Raw genomic sequence first — 21,484 nt, 5'->3', positions numbered from 1 at the left:
CACGAACCGACACACGGCCAGAGCGCTACCCCGTGCCCTACTTTTTCCTGCTGGCCGGCCCCTCCCTCCCAAACCTAAGGAAGGGTCCGCCAAATAACCTCCCACTAACCCCACCCCCCAGAACAAGCTTATAGAAACTTTGCCCCCCCCACCCCCCCCAGCCCACTATCTTAGGATCCACCATCGCAAATGTTTTAGACATCCCCCAGAACATTGTGTCCATTAGAATTGATTTAACGCCTAGATTGTCATTTTTTTCTTTTTTCTCTTCTTTCCCTCTGAGGCGTAGGCTCACAGAAGACCCTCCCATCTCCCGTCTCCTTCACCACCAGCATTGCCTCCGTTGTAGGCACTCCTCCACTCAGATCTTGCTCAAATAGAGCCTTCTTTCTCACTGGACCTCTCTTTGAGCAGGGGTGGCTCCCCCCTTTCTCCTCCTCTGCTCCGTATAGGCCTGAGGCTCCCAAGCCGTCCAGTCCGGAACCGAGCAGTCCGAAATATCCAGAAAGGCACAGAGATTCGGGAGCTCCGAGTGCCTCCTCAGAAGGAACACCGAGTCCCCCTTACGCACAATCAGGTGGAAGGGGTGGCCCCATCTATAGGTGGCGTTCGCTTCCTTTATTCTAATCAGGAGAGGTTGCAGCAGACGCCTCATATACAGTGTGCGGCTGGATACGTCCGGGAACAACTTTACCATAGCACCGTCTATTTTCACAGGGCCGTGTGCCCAGGCCCCCTGCAGGATCTTTTCTCTGTCTCCATAGTAATGTAGGCGGCATAACACATCCCTGGAGGAGGGCGTGGGTCTGGTGCCGGGCCTGGCAACCCTGTGGATTCTGTCAAAAAGATAAGTAGCCTCAAGCGGACGATCTGTGACCATGTTGAAAATGGACAGGACTTTAGAACGCAGGAGATCCTGGGGCCAGTCCTCCGGTATACCCTTCAGCCTGACATTATTTCTCCTGCTCCTGTTTTCTTGGTCATCCAGGAGCAGGGCTAGGTCTCTGATGTGGGCATTAGAAGATTCACAGTCCCTTTCAATTCGCTCCATTCTGCTCTCCAGGGACTCCTGTGCTTGCTCCGTTGCCTCAATTCTGTCCTCCAGCACCACCATTTCCTCTCTCAGGGTGGACAGCGCCATCTGTTGGGAGGATTCAATTCTGGCCACTACATCTTCCAGGTCTTTTTTGCTGGGGAGGGCTAGGATAAGCTCCCTGAGAGCATTTATGTCTTCCTGCGGAGGGCCAGAGGGCAGGGTGCTTTTTAAGGACAGGGGCGCTGTGCGCTCCAGCTGGGGGGGGGGACCCCTGGGTGCAGAGGATGGCAGGTATTCCCGGATCGCATGATCCCCCAGGGGCCGAGGTCTCCGCCTCCCCCGCAGCAGCATGTATGGAGGCAGGCCGCGAGGAATGCTGCGCGGTTCCCCCCCCACCCCTCCAGCCCTCCCTACCTGGGCTGTCTCCCTTCTGTATCAGTGCCGGGGCCCTGCGCCGCTCCTCCCCACCGCTGGTCTCCGGTGCAATGTTGCTGGCTGTGGGAGGGCGCCGGACCGCGCCTGGGGAATTCCCCGTCGGAGGGGGCCGCGAGCCCACCGGCGCCATCTTGCTTCGGGCCGCCAGCGGAGGCTCAGTCCCAGACGCCGCCAGGTACCTGGATATGCTCCCCTGGGAGTTCTGACACGCCGTGGGGGAGGCAGGAGCTGCAGCACTACCCGGTTTCTTCTTTGGAGCCATCCTGGGTAAGCGGGGTCAGCGGGATATAACTGTAGTCTTTTGTGGGCGCAGGAGCTCTGGGAACAAGCTTCCTCACGCCGCCATGTCCAGGACACGCCCCCCGAATTTGGGTTTCTTGTTCACACTATGTTGTTCAAAATGCTGCCTTTTTGTGGCAGAACTTTGGTCAAAAACTCAGCTTTTCAAAGAAGCAACATGTCAATTGTTTTTGCCATTTGGGTTTTGCACTGCAAAGCTGAGTTTTTGACCAAAGTTCTGCCACAAAAAGGCAGCATTTTGAACAACATAGTGTGAACAAGAAACCCAAATTCCCATAGACTTTGCTTGAATAGAAGAACACATCCATTTTGGCATTAAACAGCGCAGAAGAAAAAGCAGCAAAAAAGCAGGTAAAAAGCAACGTGCGCACATACCCTAATAATCTGGGATCTGGAGATAGAAAATAACTTTGCTGAAATTAAAATTTTCTGTAAAATCTGTGTGATTTAGCAGATTTGGTCATCTTTGAAAATCATCATCATTTTCATCTGTAGACAGAAACACAATCATTACCTGAAAACCGTGTGGGAGGCTCAAAACTGGGTGAGGAACAGACAAACTGTGCTGAAAGGGGAGGATGTGAAAGACAGCCATGTTACAGGTCAAACACCATGACAAGATGCAGCTGTACACACTCATGGCGATCAATTTCGGGACAAATGATTAATAAGGGTCCCCCAGAGAATAAGAGAGTATTCGAGTATGCAAATAGTCTCTTCAGAGAGGAAGAGGACTTGAACTCTAGTGGCACCCAATCCTAAAGTCAATATGGACCCTTTAGCAAGCCTTGCCATATGGCTTTAAAGTCAAATCTTATATATATATATATATATATATATATATAGCAGCACTTTACATGCATCAGGAACACTGTCCCCATTGGGGCTCACGATCTAGATTCCCTATCGGTATATCTTTGGAGTGTGGGAGGCAACCGGAGGAAACCCACGCAAACACTGGGAGGACATACAAACTCCTTGCAGATGGTGTCCTTGGTGGGATTTGGACCCAGGACCCCAGCGCTGTAAGACTGCAGTGCTGACCACTGAGCCACCGTGCCGGTTAAAAGCCAAACCAGAATCTAAATTTTCAGACCCCATGTTTCGGGGTATTGATCCTTGTCAGTGCAAAGTCTGACTTGGCTAGGTGAGAGGCTAAGACTCGGAAATAGTATATACATTGTTAAATGTCACCAATATCTCTACAAAATGAAATGTGAAGCTTGCGGACCACGACGCAGTATCTGTAGCAGCGATTTCACCCTCGTGTGCTACTTACACCATTTTAGATGAACACATTATTTGGGTCTCTAGGACCCAAAGAAAACTGCAGCATCCTCTGAGGGGCATATCAACAATAACGGAAGACCATACTGCTACTATGGGGTACGTGAGTCAGACCCCTCTCTGTGGTCCCAATGTAAGGTGTGTCCTCAGGATGCAGATACAGCTGAACACAGGCTGGACCGGTAATGGTCATCTCCCTGCGCCACCATTCAGCCTGAGTCTTAGAGCCGCAATTACCTCACCAGATCGTGCACACAGTACAGAGCCACACACAGACCGGGCAGCTACGGTGGGAATAGAGGGGAATAGTTATCAGTGCACTATTCTGTGTAAAGAAAAGGGAAAGCTGTGGGGGCATCACGGTATGTGGGGGAACTATTGTAGCATCTGGGTATGTGCAAAGGAACTATACTGGTGTCTGACTGATGGGGGGGGGGGGACACAATATGGGCACGCTGGGGACAGCCTACCGCGTTGGCCACTGTGACAGTGATCTACTGCGGGGGACATCTGAATAACTATCGTATTGGGTGCAGACACGAAGCAGCTTGAATAATTGCACTATTTTTGTGTATGTGCCACAAACCCCTCATAAGTCCCTGTGACCACAGCATGATGACCCACCAAATAACGGCTTGGGTGCTTTGGTGGGTGGACCCTTTCTCTTGTCCAGTGGATGATGCAGGAACATGGCAGCCGCTCACTGATGGCGATCAGTACAGTCCCTGCGGCCATGCATATTAGTGCTTTATCATCCCACAGGGGCAATGATGGATGGGGACACATCAGCTCCACAGCCTAATGGGATCAGAGGGGTCTCCATTTACTGAAGGCCAATTCTCAGATGATCAGATCCTAGGGAGGAGAAACAAACCAGCACAAAAATGTCCACGGGAGGAAACAAGTCCAGGAGGGGTGGGCAGTCATGAATACGGGCTCCGCTGTATAATAGGGGGTGTATGTGATGTGGTACTACAAGGAGCAGCATGCCCAGGACATACATACACACACACAGGAGAAGCCCTGGTGGCCGCCATACTCCCCCGGGGCCGTATACTGGCCCCGCACTCACCTGCTCCCCGGCCCCTACAGATTCACGGCAGACCAGGCGCTGACAACATCCCACTGTGATCCGCCTGCAGGATGTTTTTCTGGTCTCAACCTCTATGCGGAAGAAGGGCGGACGTGACGTCACTCCAATAACTGAGGGCAGAGAAAACGCGCTGTGTCACGTGGTAAGTGGACCAATCACAGACCGCGCTGGTATTGAAGGTCTGAACGGTGCTGCCCGGGAGCTGTCAGACCTGCTGTATAGTGATAGGTTGTGCAGGCCCCCCATAATACGGGGTGTTAGGTGCAGGGTCCTGATAATACGGGCTGTTAGGTGCAGGGTCCTGATAATACGGGGTGTTAGGTGCAGCAGGGTCCTGATAATACGGGCTGTTAGGTGCAAGGTCCTGATAATACAGGGTGTTAGGTGCAGCAGGGTCCTGATAATACGGGCTGTTAGGTGCAAGGTCCTGATAATACAGGGTGTTAGGTGCAGCAGGGTCCTGATAATACGGGCTGTTAGGTGCAGGGTCCTGATAATCTGATAATACGGGGTGTTAGGTGCAGGGTCCTGATAATACGGGGTGTTAGGTGCAGGGCCCTGATAATACGGGCTGTTAGGTGCAGGGCCCTGATAATACGGGCTGTTAGGTGCAGGGTCCTGATAATACGGGCTGTTAGGTGCAAGGTCCTGATAATACGGGCTGTTAGGTGCAAGGTCCTGATAATACGGGCTGTTAGGTGCAGCAGGGTCCTGATAATACGGGCTGTTAGGTGCAAGGTCCTGTTAATACAGGGTGTTAGGTGCAGGGTCCTGATAATACGGGCTGTTAGGTGCAGGGTCCTGATAATACGGGGTGTTAGGTGCAGGGTCCTGATAATACGGGCTGTTACGTGCAGGGTCCTGATAATACGGGCTGTTAGGTGCAAGGTCCTGATAATACGGGCTGTTAGGTGCAGGGTCCTGATAATACGGGCTGTTAGGTGCAAGGTCCTGATAATACGGGCTGTTAGGTGCAGGGTCCTGATAATACGGGCTGTTAGGTGCAAGGTCCTGATAATACGGGGTGTTAGGTGCAGGGTCCTGATAATACGGGCTGTTAGGTGCGAGGTCCTGATAATACAGGGTGTTAGGTGCAGGGTCCTGATAATACGGGCTGTTAGGTGCAAGGTCCTGATAATACGGGCTGTTAGGTGCAGGGTCCTGATAATACGGGCTGTTAGGTGCAGGGCCCCGATAATACGGGCTGTTAGGTGCAGGGCCCTGATAATATGGGGTGTTACGTGCAGGGTCCTGATAATACGGGCTGTTAGGTGCAGGGTCCTGATAATACGGGCTGTTAGGTGCAGGGTCCTGATAATACGGGCTGTTAGGTGCAGGGTCCTGATAATATGGGGTGTTACGTGCAGGGTCCTGATAATACAGGGTGTTAGGTGCAGGGTCCTGATAATACAGGCTGTTACGTGCAGGGTCCTGATAATACGGGCTGTTAGGTGCGAGGTCCTGATAATACGGGCTGTTAGGTGCGAGGTCCTGATAATACGGGGTGTTAGGTGCAGGGCCCCGATAATACGGGCTGTTAGGTGCAGGGCCCTGATAATATGGGGTGTTAGGTGCAAGGTCCTGATAATACGGGCTGTTAGGTGCAGGATCCTGATAATACGGGCTGTTAGGTGCAGGATCCTGATAATACGGGCTGTTAGGTGCAGGGTCCTGATAATATGGGGTGTTACGTGCAGGGTCCTGATAATACGGGCTGTTACGTGCAGGGTCCTGATAATACGGGCTGTTAGGTGCGAGGTCCTGATAATACGGGCTGTTAGGTGCGAGGTCCTGATAATACGGGGTGTTAGGTGCAGGGCCCCGATAATACGGGCTGTTAGGTGCAGGGCCCTGATAATATGGGGTGTTAGGTGCAAGGTCCTGATAATACGGGCTGTTAGGTGCAGGGTCCTGATAATACGGGGTGTTAGGTGCAGGGTCCTGATAATACGGGCTGTTAGGTGCAGGGTCCTGATAATACGGGGTGTTAGGTGCAGGGTCCTGATAATATGGGGTGTTAGGTGCAGGGTCCTGATAATACGGGCTGTTAGGTGCAAGGTCCTGATAATACAGGGTGTTAGGTGCAGCAGGGTCCTGATAATACGGGCTGTTAGGTGCAGGGTCCTGATAATACAGGGTGTTAGGTGCAGCAGGGTCCTGATAATACGGGCTGTTACGTGCAGGGTCCTGATAATACGGGCTGTTAGGTGCGAGGTCCTGATAATACGGGCTGTTAGGTGCGAGGTCCTGATAATACGGGGTGTTAGGTGCAGGGCCCCGATAATACGGGCTGTTAGGTGCAGGGCCCTGATAATATGGGGTGTTAGGTGCAAGGTCCTGATAATACGGGCTGTTAGGTGCAGGGTCCTGATAATACGGGGTGTTAGGTGCAGGGTCCTGATAATACGGGCTGTTAGGTGCAGGGTCCTGATAATACGGGGTGTTAGGTGCAGGGTCCTGATAATATGGGGTGTTAGGTGCAGGGTCCTGATAATACGGGCTGTTAGGTGCAAGGTCCTGATAATACAGGGTGTTAGGTGCAGCAGGGTCCTGATAATACGGGCTGTTAGGTGCAGGGTCCTGATAATACAGGGTGTTAGGTGCAGCAGGGTCCTGATAATACGGGCTGTTAGGTGCAAGGTCCTGATAATACAGGGTGTTAGGTGCAGCAGGGTCCTAATAATACGGGCTGTTAGGTGCAAGGTCCTGATAATACAGGGCGTTAGGTGCAGCAGGGTCCTGATAATACGGGCTGTTAGGTGCGAGGTCCTGATAATACAGGGTGTTAGGTGCAGGGTCCAGCAGGGTCCTGATAATACGGGGTGTTAGGTGCAGGGTCCTGATAATACGGGCTGTTACGTGCAGGGTCCTGATAATACGGGCTGTTAGGTGCAAGGTCCTGATAATACGGGCTGTTAGGTGCAGGGTCCTGATAATACGGGCTGTTAGGTGCAAGGTCCTGATAATACGGGCTGTTAGGTGCAGGGTCCTGATAATACGGGCTGTTAGGTGCAAGGTCCTGATAATACGGGGTGTTAGGTGCAGGGTCCTGATAATACGGGCTGTTAGGTGCGAGGTCCTGATAATACAGGGTGTTAGGTGCAGGGTCCTGATAATACGGGCTGTTAGGTGCAAGGTCCTGATAATACGGGCTGTTAGGTGCAGGGTCCTGATAATACGGGCTGTTAGGTGCAGGGCCCCGATAATACGGGCTGTTAGGTGCAGGGCCCTGATAATATGGGGTGTTACGTGCAGGGTCCTGATAATACGGACTGTTAGGTGCAGGGTCCTGATAATACGGGCTGTTAGGTGCAAGGTCCTGATAATACGGGCTGTTAGGTGCAGGGTCCTGATAATACGGGCTGTTAGGTGCAGGGCCCCGATAATACGGGCTGTTAGGTGCAGGGCCCTGATAATATGGGGTGTTACGTGCAGGGTCCTGATAATACGGGCTGTTAGGTGCAAGGTCCTGATAATACGGGCTGCTAGGTGCAGGGTCCTGATAATACGGGCTGTTAGGTGCAGGGCCCCGATAATACGGGCTGTTAGGTGCAGGGTCCTGATAATACGGGCTGTTAGGTGCAGGGTCCTGATAATACGGGGTGTTAGGTGCAGGGTCCTGATAATACGGGCTGTTAGGTGCAGGGTCCTGATAATACGGGCTGTTAGGTGCAGGGTCCTGATAATACGGGCTGTTAGGTGCAGGGTCCTGATAATACGGGGTGTTAGGTGCAGGGTCCTGATAATACGGGCTGTTAGGTGCAGGGTCTTGATAATACGGGCTGTTAGGTGCAGGGTCCTGATAATACGGGCTGTTAGGTGCAGGGTCCTGATAATACGGGGTGTTAGGTGCAGGGTCCTGATAATACGGGCTGTTAGGTGCAGGGTCCTGATAATACGGGCTGTTAGGTGCAAGGTCCTGATAATACGGGCTGTTAGGTGCAGGGTCCTGATAATACGGGCTGTTAGGTGCAGGGTCCTGATAATACGGGCTGTTAGGTGCAAGGTCCTGATAATATGGGGTGTAAGGTGCAGGGTCCTGATAATATGGGGTGTTAGGTGTTGAGTCCTGGGCGTTGTGACAGGACACCTAGTGATCCAGAGGAGGTGTGGACTTAATAATAGAGATTTTGTGAGCCAGGAGATCCTGAGATGACATTAGATCAGGGATCACCGGGTTGGGAAACTACAACTCCCAGCATGGCCGACACAGTCTACCACAGGGGCACAGTTATCTCACCATGTAGCCTCTATGTGACTATCTTGGTTCTACCTCCATCGCAGATGAGGATACAAAAAGATCGGGTCACTGTGCTAATAGTGAAGGAGCTCACTCCAGGTCGGTTGGTTCGGCAACGGTCGGCTATTAATCGGCCATTAGATTGTTTCTTCTGTGGCCGTTAAATGATTGTTGGCAGCATGAGATAACTGGTAGTATCTTATTGCCTTCTTACTAAAGGGAAGGTGCCATCAAAATTTTTTTATTTTTTTTAAACTGAAAAAATATAAATTTTGAATGTCTTGTTTAACTATTATCATTTGTTTTTAATGGAGCAAAATATGAAAAAATAATCTAAAAAGTTTGATATTTGCCACTCTTAAACACTAGGGGAGCAGCTGCTGAAATCCTGCTTTAGAGCTACTGTAGAACTAGCTCACATTACAGCTGCAGTAAAAGTGGACAGAATCGGCTCTCCTGTGTGTGATGATACGCCTCCCCTCCCAATCTGGGGGTTTCCAAAAGGATAAGAGATGATGAAGTTTAGGATCACAGTGCGGAGCCATGTTGTTGGGGACTGCAAAGTGATCCTGATATGTCTAAAGTGTCACGAAGGACAGCTGTCACAGTGCTCCATAATACCGTGCTCCATAATACGTACCGTGCTCTATAATATACCATGCTCCACAATACAGTGCCCCATAATATACCGTGCTCCACAAAACCGTGGCCCATAATATACCATGCTCCACAATACAGTGCCCCATAATATACATTGCTCCACAATACAGTGCCCCATAATATATCATGCTCCACAATACCGTGCCCCATAATATAGTGTCCCATAATATACAGTGCTCCATAATATACAGTGCCACATAAAATAGTGCTCCACAATACTGTGCACCATAGTGCTGCATACAGTACACAGCTCTGCTATATCAGTGTGCAGTGATACAGCAGAGCTGTGTTAGTATGTTAAGAGCACACCAGCGTGTGATTTCTCTGCTTTGAACATGGCGGTGAGTGGTGATCTGCAGCCAAGCATTCTATTATAGATGTTAGGCTACGATCACCGCTCCCTGCCCCCGGTACTGACCCCCATCCCAGACCTCCGCTCTCGGCACCTCCTCCTGTGAGCCTGGAGTCTCGGTAGCTACTCCTGTCATTGCTCAGTATAGTGACAGGAGGAACTGCCGGTGATCGCAGCTAATGTCAGCTGCGATCACCGCTCCGCCACATGTACTCACATCATGCCTGGACCTTCACTTTTGGCAGCTACTCCTGTCAGCCTAGTGACTTGTCAACTCCTCCTGTCATTGTTTGGGTCACGCTGACCGCACAGTAGTGACAGGGGGAAAGTGAAGCACACAGAATACACTGTGGGCTCCACAAAGATGGCGGCAGTCTCCTCCCCAAGCTGTGATCTGGACAGCCCAGGGGATTGTTCAGTTCAAAGCAGGGAGCAGCTTCAGTGCAGGAAATAGGGTCGGAGCCCGACTATTATATCTATGCACATGGGCTGCCATATTTGAGGTAACTGTCATTACACACTGCAAATCCAAGATGGCAGCCCCCAGTGTTTGGGTAAAAATAGAATTAAATAAAAACGAAATAAACAGTTAATTTAATTTTGTATTAAAAATAATTGATTCCATAATCAGTAATTATTAATACAAAAAATAAAATCGTGGCCACATCTGCTTTTATATTATTCCGCTCCCGAGTATGCTGCTTGTTTGTTTATTTTAAATTCGCCATACAGTTCCAGATATATATATATATATATATATATATATATATATACAGTTAGGTCCAGAAATATTTGGACAGTGACACAAGTTTTGTTATTTTAGCTGTTTACAAAAACATGTTCAGAAATACAATTATATATATAATATGGGCTGAAAGTGCACACTCCCAGCTGCAATATGAGAGTTTTCACATCCAAATCGGAGAAAGGGTTTAGGAATCATAGCTCTGTAATGCATAGCCTCCTCTTTTTCAAGGGACCAAAAGTAATTGGACAAGGGACTCTAAGGGCTGCAATTAACTCTGAAGGCGTCTCCCTCGTTAACCTGTAATCAATGAAGTAGTTAAAAGGTCTGGGGTTGATTACAGGTGTGTGGTTTTGCATTTGGAAGTTGTTGCTGTGACTAGACAACATGCGGTCTAAGGCACTCAATTGAGGTGAAGCAGAACATCCTGAGGCTGAAAAAGAAGAAAAAATCCATCAGAGAGATAGCAGACATACTTGGAGTAGCAAAATCAACAGTCGGGTACATTCTGAGAAAAAAGGAATTGACTGGTGAGCTTGGGAACTCAAAAAGGCCTGGGCGTCCACGGATGACAACAGTGGTGGATGATCGCCGCATACTTTCTTTGGTGAAGAAGAACTCGTTCACAACATCAACTGAAGTCCAGAACACTCTCAGTGAAGTAGGTGTATCTGTCTCTAAGTCAACAGTAAAGAGAAGACTCCATGAAAGTAAATACAAAGGGTTCACATCTAGATGCAAACCATTCATCAATTCCAAAAATAGACAGGCCAGAGTTAAATTTGCTGAAAAACACCTCATGAAGCCAGCTCAGTTCTGGAAAAGTATTCTATGGACAGATGAGACAAAGATCAACCTGTACCAGAATGATGAGAAGAAAAACGTTTGGAGAAGAAAGGGAACGGCACATGATCCAAGGCACACCACATCCTCTGTAAAACATGGTGGAGGCAACGTGATGGCATGGGCATGCATGGCTTTCAATGGCACTTGGTCACTTGTGTTTATTGATGACATAACAGCAGACAAGAGTAGCCGGATGAATTCTGAAGTGTACCGGGATATACTTTCAGCCCAGATTCAGCCAAATGCCGCAAAGTTGATCGGACGGTGCTTCATAGTACAGATGGACAATGACCCCAAGCATACAGCCAAAGCTACCCAGGAGTTCATGAGTGCAAAAAAGTGGAACATTCTGCAATGGCCAAGTCAATCACCAGATCTTTACCCAATTGAGCATGCATTTCACTTGCTCAAATCCAGACTTAAGACGGAAAGACCCACAAACAAGCAAGACCTGAAGGCTGCGGCTGTAAAGGCCTGGCAAAGCATTAAGAAGGAGGAAACCTAGCATTTGGTGATGTCCATGGGTTCCAGACTTAAGGCAGTGATTGCCTCCAAAGGATTCGCAACAAAATATTGAAAATAAAAATATTTTGTTTGGGTTTGGTTTATTTGTCCAATTACTTTTGACCTCCTAAAATGTGGAGTGTTTGTAAAGAAATGTGACAATTCCTACAATTTCTATCAGATATTTTTGTTCAAACCTTCAAATTAAACGTTACAATCTGCACTTGAATTCTGTTGTAGAGATTTCATTTCAAATCCAATGTGGTGGCATGCAGAGCCCAACTCGCGAAAATTGTGTCACTGTCCAAATATTTCTGGACCTAACTGTATATATATATATATGTTTTTATTACTGCTGATTTTTCTGGTCTATACAAGGGGGCGGTGCTCACAGGGTAAATCTGAAAAACAGTCTAAAGACACGCCTCAGGTTCATGTGAGCCATGCCCCCTTGGAAAGACCAGGAAAAATATCTCTGGTACTGTACATTGGTATAAAAAATATATACACTGGAGATAAAAATTAGAGAAGAACACAATTTCCTAAATATTAATGTCATTGTGTAGTCCTATGTGATTATATCCTAACATGAGTAAACTAACAGTATTTTAAGCTTATTTCAGAAATTGAATTTATTGTAAAGCACATAATAAATAATGTAAATGAGATCAATGAAAAAGAACATCAAAATTAGAGAACACTTTCAGATACCTGCAAATTATTGGTGTTAATCTGGCACATGGTGCTAATTTCCTTAATTATCTGATAAATCCTATCTAACTGTCAGCCTAAAGCTGGTGTCACACATAACGACGACGACAACGACGTCGCTGCTACGTCACCATTTTCTGTGACGTTGCAGCGACGTCCCGTCGCTGTCGCTGTGTGTGACATCCAGCAACGACCTGGCCCCTGCTGTGAGGTCGCCGGTCGTTGCTGAATGTCCAGCTTCATTTTTTGGTCGTCACTCTCCCGCTGTGACACACATCGCTGTGTGTGACAGCGAGAGAGCGACGAAATGAAGCGATCAGGAGCCGGCACTGGCAGCTGCGGTAAGCTGTAACCAGCGTAAACATCGGGTAACCAAGGGAAGCCCTTTCCCTGGTTACCCGATGTTTACGCTGGTTACCAGCCTCCGCTCTTGCTGCCAGTGCCGGCTCCTGCACTGTGACATGTGGCTGCAGTATGCATCGGGTAATTAACCCGATGTATACTGTAGCAAGGAGAGCAAGGAGCCAGCACTAAGCAGTGCGCGCGGCTCCCTGCTCTCTGCACTGTGACATGTAGCTGCAGTACACATCGGGTTAATTAACCCGATGTGTACTGTACATAGGAGAGCAAGGAGCCAGCGCTAAGCGCGGCTCCCTGCTCTCTGCACATGTAGCACAGCGACGTTATGATCGCTGCTGCTTCTGCTGTGTTTGACAGCTAAGCAGCGATCATAACAGCGACTTACAAGGTCGCTGTTACGTCACCGAAAATGGTGACGTAACAGCGACGTCGTTGTCGCTGTCGCTTAGTGTGACACCAGCTTAACTTTCCAGTTTGCACTGACTGGCAGGTCACCCTCGAAAGACAATGCAACAGAGGACAGGATAATGTGGAGACTCTATGGGTAATCGTTTCATTACTGCAGCTGAAATTTCTCACCAGTTCAGCACTGAACAGGGTAAGGATCTGTCTCGTCATACAGAGTCACAGGGTTTAAGAGCATTTGGACTGAAAGGCCACTCTGCAGTGACCAAACCTGTCATGAGCAGAAAGAATCAAAAGGCTTGAGGAGTATGTTGAAGTGGTCCACAGTTTATTTTAGTGATGAAAGCAAGTTTAATTTACTTTTGTCTGATGGGAAACATTGTTTGTCAACAAACTGGGGAAAGACTGAACCCAAATTGTGTTAAGAAGTCACTGAAAGGTGGTGGAGAAAGTGTCATGGTTTGGGGAATGTTTTTTGCAGCAGTTGGACATCTCATACAGCTCCATGGTAGAGTGAATGCAAGTGTGTATCAGAACCTTCTTAAACAACACGTGGTTCCTTACTTGCATTCATCACTTAATCAGCCAGCAATTTTCATGCAAGACAATGCACTCTGTCACACAGCAAAACGGGTAAAGCAGTTCCTTGAAACAGAAAGTATTGAAACAATGAAATGACCACCCTAGAGTCCTGCTCTAAACTCAATAGAAAACCTCTGGAAAATCCTTGGTGACAAAGTTTTGGCCAAGAATCCGACAACAGTTAAAGAAGTGTAGAAGAGACTGGAAGAAGAGTGGACCAAAATCACAGCAGAGTGAGAGACTAGTGATGTCCTGTGGCTACAGATGTGCTGAAGTCATTCAAAGCAAAGCCCTGTACACTTCCTACTGATTGGTGACTGTTGTTACCTTCAGAATATGTAGTTATCTTTCTCTGTGCTACAGTTATTGTTGTTCAATAATTATGATCATCATGTTTTGGGCAAAATAAAGGTTTAATGTTGATAAACTTTGGACCATTTGTAAAACATTGTTCTAGTGGCATGGTGCACCCCTTACAAAAAACCTTCAAATGTTGATCAATGTAGATTACTTGATTTCTGAAAAAAGCAAGTGACCATACGTTGTTCTCTAATTTTGATCTCCAGTGTACATCGTATTTTTCCGGGAAAAAGTGGGAACCCAATGAGAATATCTTTCCCCTTTTGATTTGATGACAGATCCTATGTTCATAAAAGAACGGGTGGCGGACTAGACGATCAACAGACACATTCCAGATTGCTGCCAGAATGATATGTGTAATATCTGTGGACTGCTTATTACCCGAGATAATATATGCTGTCAGGGAAGAGAAATATAATGGTATGTGCACACATTGAGGATTTAGATGCAGACGTTTCTACACCGTTTTGCATCTTTTGGCAGGAAAAACACAACACAAAAAACGTGTTTTCACATGCGTTTTTCATTTTTCTAGCGTTTTTGGACTCCATTGAATGCTATAGAGATAAATAATAGATATAGACAGACATCTAGACATGTAATTGCACAACACCGACATATAATAAAATTTCACACTGTGGATCTTATTAAACAGCTTTTTATGATTAAATAAATGAAAAAACAATGTGAGGTCCTCCCTATTTTTGATAACCAGCCAAGGTAAAGCAGAAAGCTGGTGGCTGATATTATCAGTCTGGGAAGGTTCATGGTTATTAGACCCTTCCCAGCCTAAAAATGCCAGCCCACAGCCACCTCAGAAGTGGCACATCCATTAGATGCACCAATTCTGGTGCTTTGCCTCTACTCTTCCCGATTGCCCTCAGGCGTTTGCAATCAGTGTAATGGTAATTGGAGTTAATGTTAGCTGTCTAGTGCTAGCTGGCATCAAGCCCTGGTGTTAGTAATGAAGAGGTGTCTATCAGACACCCCCATTAATAACTCTGAAAGTGAGAAGAGAAAACATACATAAAAAATACTTTATTTAAATAAATACACTCCCACACTATCCCTGGTTCACTATTTAAGGCTATGTTCACACTTCTGTTGTTTTGCATCCATCACAATCAGTTGTGTGACTGATTCAACGGATGCGTTGTAGATAGTGGCACAACTGATGTGACTGATGCTGCAAAACAACGATCCTTTGGGGGGTTTTATTGTTTTTTTTTATATTTTTTTAACTGTTTAACCGGCGACCGGCTATTATCAATGATCAGCTGAGCCGCCGGGTGATCAGCTGATCGCTCACAGAAGCCAGCCACTGGGTGATCAGCTGATCGCTCACAGAAGCCAGCTGCCGGGTGATTAGCTGATCGCTCATAGTAGCCGGCTGCCAGGTGAACAGCTGATCGCTCACAGTAGCCGGCCACCACAAGTGCTGAGCATGCGCTGTGAAATCAAAAGGATTCCGCTGCTCAAAAAAACGTTACATGCTGTGTTCCTGCCACCCGACGGTTAGTCGTTCCACGACTGATTAGTCGGGCGGAGGATGCAACGCAGGGTCATCAGTCACAATCAGCCGCTCATACAAGTCTATGGGAACAACAGAATCTGCTAAACGGATTGCGTTGTTTCTCAAAGCGGCGGATTGTGACGGATACTAAATAGCGGAAATGTGAACATAGCCTTAGTTTAAAAAAAAAACATGCCAACGTAATTCACAAATGGAAACTTGAAATACATAAAAAGAGCGAAATAAAAACAAGACTGTCCCTCGTTTACTAATTTACACTGACGAGCAAAAGGGTAACAATATTTTAAACGTTTGACTTTCAGGCTGCATATCTCACCATCCACTGCAGCTTTCAGTGTGAGACTACCTTAATTTTAAAGGCAATAATCTTGGCTATCTCATACATAAATTTGACTTGCAACTATTTAGTATATGATTAGTTATGCAGATTATTATCGCTGCATTGTTCCTGTTTTGCTCCTAAAAATCTAAATTTTTCTTATTTTGTAAATCCACCTTTGTTTTTCATCACTCCCTGAATTCTTCTAGGTATGTTCTTGATCAGATTCAAGCATGTCTGGACCGCAATCTGATCCCAGGTGTCTTCCACACATTCCAAATATTGGTGTATACAGGTAGACTCACTTAGGTATATATACAGCTTTTTCTTCAACTCTACTCACAAGTGTTCAATTGGGTTGAGGTCTGCGGACTGTGGAGGCCAATCTAGCACCTGTATTCCATTGTCATTGAACCATTTCTTCACCAATCTCAACGCATGCGTTGGGCCATTGTCGAACACTCTGTCATTCTTTTCATACTCATAGTACTCGACTGTACAAAGTAATTTGTCTTGTAGGATACTCTCATATAGCTCAGCAGTGAGACCACCATCGATCCTGGTCAAGTATCCAATGCTGTGAAAAAAACCCATATAATCAGCCTTCCTCCACAGAACTTGACAGTTCCTTCAATTTCTCAATCCATTATCCCCTTTTTCCCTTGTTTCTTTCAGACCCATTTGCACCCATCAGAACCTAGTCTATTGACATTCATCTTATTGCTCCAAACCACCCACTTCCAATCCTCTACTGTCGAATTTTTGGCAAACTGGAGCCAACGCTTCATGAGCCCTAAGACACACTTCTGCAAAAAAAACCGTACGTGTCTTACGGTCCGTTTTTCGGGTCCGTGTTCCGTTTTTTAGGGGCGTTCCTCCGGTACGTATGACATCCGTGTTGATGGCGTATGCTGTCCGTGTGTGCGTGTGGAAAGACCGTGTGTGCGTGTGGCATGAACGTGTATGTGTACGTGGAATGTCCGTGTTTGTGATGCACAATGTCGTTTATAGATGTCGGCTGACAGCAGACAGAGTTGCGCGATGAGAATGAACTCGGGTGAACTTCACCCGACTTCATTGTCATGCCGCGGCTCTGTCTGTGTTGCATCCTGATTAGCGGTCACCTGTGCAGGATTCACCGGTGACCGCTAATCCCCTGAATGACTGAAGTGAGCAGCCCTCTCTCATACTCACCGATCCCCGATCTTCGGTGCGGCGCTGCTCAGCTGTTATTAAAACTCCGGCGGCTTTAACTATTTTGAAAAAGCCGGCCGCTCATTAATCAATCTCGTATTCCCTGCTTTCCCCGCCCACAGGCGCCTGTGATTGGTTGCAGTCAGACACGCCCCCCACGCTGAGTGACAGCTGTGTCACTGCACCCAATCACAGCAGCCGGTGGGCGTGTCTATACTGTGCAGTAAAATAAATAAATAATTAAAAAAAAACGGCATGTGGTCCCCCACAATTTTAATTCCAGCCAGATAAAGCCATACGGCTGAAGGCTGGTATTCTCAGGATGGGGAGCCCCACGTTATGGGGAGCCCCCCAGCCTAACAATATCAGTCAGCTGCCGCCCAGAATTGCCGCATACATTATATGCGACAGTTCTGGGACAGTACCCGGCTCTTCCCGATTTGCCCTGGTGCGTTGGCAATCGGGGTAATAAGGAGTTAATGGCAGCAACCCATAGCTGCCACTAAATCCTAGATTAATCATGGCAGGCGTCTCCCCGAGATACCTTTCATGAGTAATCTGTAAGTTACAATAAATAAACACACACCAGAAAAAATCCTTTATTTGCAATAAAAAACACTAACAAATACCCTCGTTCACCACTTTATTAAGCACGAAAAACCCCTCCATGTCCGCGTAATCCACGGAGGTCCAGCGTCGCTTCCAGGTCTGCTACATGGAGGTGACAGGAGCTGCAGAAGACACCGCCGCTCCTGTCAGCTCCACGCAGCAACTGAAGACAGCCGCGCGATCAGTTGAGCTGTCACTGAGGTAACTCGCGGCCACCGCTGGATCCTCCAACTGTGACAGCAACTCGCCCGAGTGACAGCGATGTAGTCACAGGTGACTTGCTGTCACAGTTGGCGGTTACAGCGGTTGGCGCGAGTTACCTCAGTGACAGCTGCTGCTGCTGCGGCTGTCTTCAGTTGCTGCGTGGAGCTGACAGGAGCGGCGGTGTCTTCTGCAGCTCCTGTCACCTCCATGTAGCAGAGCTGGAAGCGACGCTGGACCTCCGTGGATTATGCGGACATGGAGGGGTTTTTCGTGCTTAATAAAGTGGTGAACGAGGGTATTTGTTAGTGTTTTTTATTGCAAATAAAGGATTTTTTTCTGGTATGTGTTTATTTACTGTAACTTACAGAATACTCATGAAAGGTATCTCGGGGAGACGCCTGCCATGATTAATCTAGAATTTAGTGGCAGCTATGGGTTGCTGCCATTAACTCCTTATTACCCCGATTGCCAACGCACCAGGGCAAATCGGGAAGAGCCGGCTACTGTCCCAGAACTGTCGCATATAATGTATGCGGCAATTCTGGGCGGCTGCTGACTGATATTGTTAGGCTGGGGGGCTCCCCATAACGTGGGGCTCCCCATCCTGAGAATACCAGCCTTCAGCCATATGGCTTTATCTGGCTGGTATTAAAATTGTGGGGGATTGCACGCCGTTTTTTTTTAATTATTTATTTATTTATTTTACTGCACAGTATAGACACGCCCACCGGCTGCTGTGATTGGGTGCAGTGAGACACCTGTCACTCAGCGTGGGGGGCGTGTCTGACTGCAACCAATCACAGGCGCCTGTGGGCGGGGAAAGCAGGGAATACGAGATTGATTAATGAGCGGCCGGCTTTTTCAAAGTAATTGTTGCCGCGCATTCTCTGCACAGCTGTTCCTCGAGCGCTGGTGATCGGGGAGCGGTATGAGCCGGGGGAAGAAACAGACCGAGCGCCAATGTAAGTATGACTGAGAACATCATGAAAAAAGGTAAGTATACTGAATTTAACAAAAAAAAAAAATAACATCGTTCGTTTAAAAATGCACACGGACGATACGTGCTGAACACGGACATACTCCGTGTGCGGTCCGTGCAGGCATGGACCCATAGACTTTAGCGGGTCCGTGCCTGCGTGCTGCCGGCCAAAAACGGACATGTCGTCCGTGTAGAAAAGCGCACACACGTACTTACCACACAGACACACGTTCCGTGTGATTTTACGTGTGTGTGCCATCTACCATTGAATAACATGGGTCTCCGTGTCTCCGGTACGTGCAAATACGTACCGCACACGTACAATAAAAACGGTTGTGTGTTGCGGGTCTAAGACAATATTGAAGTTCAGACTTCACCTTTTTTCATGCCATTCTTCCAAATTTGTGTAATGTGCATCACATGATTCTTGCATGAATCTCTGTTATGTCACTATTATAAGAATACAAGCCACCTCAACTGCCATGTTTGTCATGTCAGAACTTATAGACCTTGTGATGAGCCAATTTGTTGACTCCGATATTTTCCCTGGAAGTCCTTGTCTTGGCTGTTGAATGGATGGACAGACTTCATTTCACATTCTCCCAACTGTGATGGCACTGACATGATGCAGTTTGACAATTTTCTTGGCTGAGAGACCGCTATCCATGAGCTGGATGCTGCTGTTTCTCTGTTCTTGGGAAATCTTCATGGCTGATCCTTGCTTTGAACCAGTGATCTTTCACTTGTCAGTCAACCTAATAACACACTGAGCTATTAGGGAATGTGAGAACTGGTTGAAATTTGTAGTATACACCTTTTCATGGGACAACACTGAAGATATGACACTATGATACAATTTAACCCCTTCACCACTTAGCGATGTTTCGTTTTCATTTTGTGCTTAACTTCTTCCAAGAGCCATCATTTTTTTATTTTTCCGTCAATATAGCCACATGAAGGCTTGTTTTTTTGTGGGAAGAGTTGTATTTTTGAATGGCACCATTCATTCTGCCAAATATTTTAGTGGAAAACAGGGCAAAAAGATTGCAAGTGCGGTGAAATTGCAAAACAAGTGCAATTTCACAATTGTTTTTTTTGTTTTTTTTATTTACTGTGTTCACTATATGGTAAAACTGACCAGGCATTATAAATTCCCAGGTCAGTATGATTTTGTAGATACCAAACATGTATAGTTTTATTTTTATCTATGTGCTGAAAAAAGCTTTCAGAAATTTGTCAAAAAATTGAATTGTGTTTTTGCAGCCATTTTTCGAAACCCATAATGTTCTCATTTTTTTGGATCTGGGACTCAGTGATGGCTTATTTTTGCTTTTTCAGCTAACATTTTTAATGATACCATTTTTGGGTAGATGCGATCGCCTGTTATTGCATTTTCATGTAATATTGTGATGACCAAACGTAATTCTGGTGTTTTGATTTTTTTTCTTGCTTCCCCCTTTACCGATCAACTTAATTTATGATATAATTTGATAGATTGGACATTTATGAACATGGCAATACCAAATATGTGTATTTTTTATTGTTTTCTTTTTAGTGTGGCAGAAGGGAGGTGATTTTTCAATTTTTTTGCGTTTTTTATGTTTTTTTTTCATATTTTTGAAAATGTTTTTCTTTTTACTTTTTATTGATTTTAGCAGTCCCCTTAGGTGACTTGAAGCCTACACAGTCCGTTCACTTCTGCTGTTCAGAGCGATGCTTTAATACCCCTCTGAACAGCAGAACTTCTGAGCTCCTGTGAATACCGGCGCTCAGCATAACTGAACCCGTGCAGTTAGGGGGTCCTCACCTCAGTCTGGATCTCTTGCGGTTCTCTGTAAGATGAGGGTGTTTCTTGTGTGGTTGTAGGGGTCATTTTTTGGGATCTGTTCTTCTATACCTAAACAAAAGAAACTGTCGGAAAACGTCTGACCCCAGGTTGTGTGGAGAATTTCAACCTGGCGATACATATTTCTTCCACATGTACATCTCAGTTTACCTTACCTGATGAGGTTAATTTTGGTGCTAAAACTGAGACCATTTCTGTTCTCTTGGATAGTGGGGTGGAAGCCAATCTGGTGGATTCTCAGTTTGCTTGGAAACATGGTCTTTCCTGTTTTGTGTTGGCGAGATCCATCTCCATATTTCGACTCTGCACCTCTCGGTCAGGGAAGTTTTAAGCAAATTGTGCATAATGTGAACCTTCGCATAGGGGCTAGTGCTGAGCGGACCCGGACTGTAAACGTCCGAATCCACGCGGTTTCAGCGATATCTCCGGGCCTGACCCAGGCGCGGGATTCCGTGTACACGATCCGGAATTGGCAATTAATAAAAATGAAAAAAAACAATAAATGAGCGTTTCATACTTACCGAGACTCTGTGTCATAGCAGCACACTGCTTCCGGGTCGCGCTTTCACTTCCTGTGCTGTGCATGCAATCACACAGCTTTCCGTGTTTTCCCCGCCCACCGGCCGTCCTCTCAGCTGTGATTGGTTCCTGGCTGACACGCCCCCCAGCCTGTGACAGCTCTGCCGTGGTCATCGCTTATCACGACTCATTAATAGGCTGCACTCAGAGTGGGCAGCCGTGCTCTATAGCTGCTCGCTCTGAGATGTAGCAGTGCTGGATGTGTCGGCGTGGGACTTCTCCCATGGATTACATTGGTGCTGCAGGGTGTTTGGGCTTAATAAGGAGGTGAAGCAGGGGTGTTTTGTACTTTATTTCAAATAAA

General features: G+C 47.1%; 1 protein-coding gene across 1 annotated transcript in view; it reads right to left on the bottom strand.

Moving 5' to 3' along the window:
• Positions 1-4,236, bottom strand: part of BECN1 (beclin 1) — a 37,004-nt gene extending 32,768 nt beyond the window's left edge. Inside the window, exon 1 of the mRNA XM_075349982.1 lies at positions 4,131-4,236. The gene's annotated coding sequence lies outside the window, so the exon portion shown is untranslated. The remainder of the gene's footprint in view (positions 1-4,130) is intronic.
• Positions 4,237-21,484: the final 17,248 nt, after the last annotated feature.

Source organism: Anomaloglossus baeobatrachus, chromosome 5, assembly GCF_048569485.1.
Source record: "Anomaloglossus baeobatrachus isolate aAnoBae1 chromosome 5, aAnoBae1.hap1, whole genome shotgun sequence".
Classification (NCBI taxonomy): Eukaryota; Metazoa; Chordata; class Amphibia; order Anura; family Aromobatidae; genus Anomaloglossus; species Anomaloglossus baeobatrachus.
The sequence above is the reverse complement of the archived record's forward strand: the minus strand, read 5'-3'. Positions and strand labels throughout refer to the sequence as shown.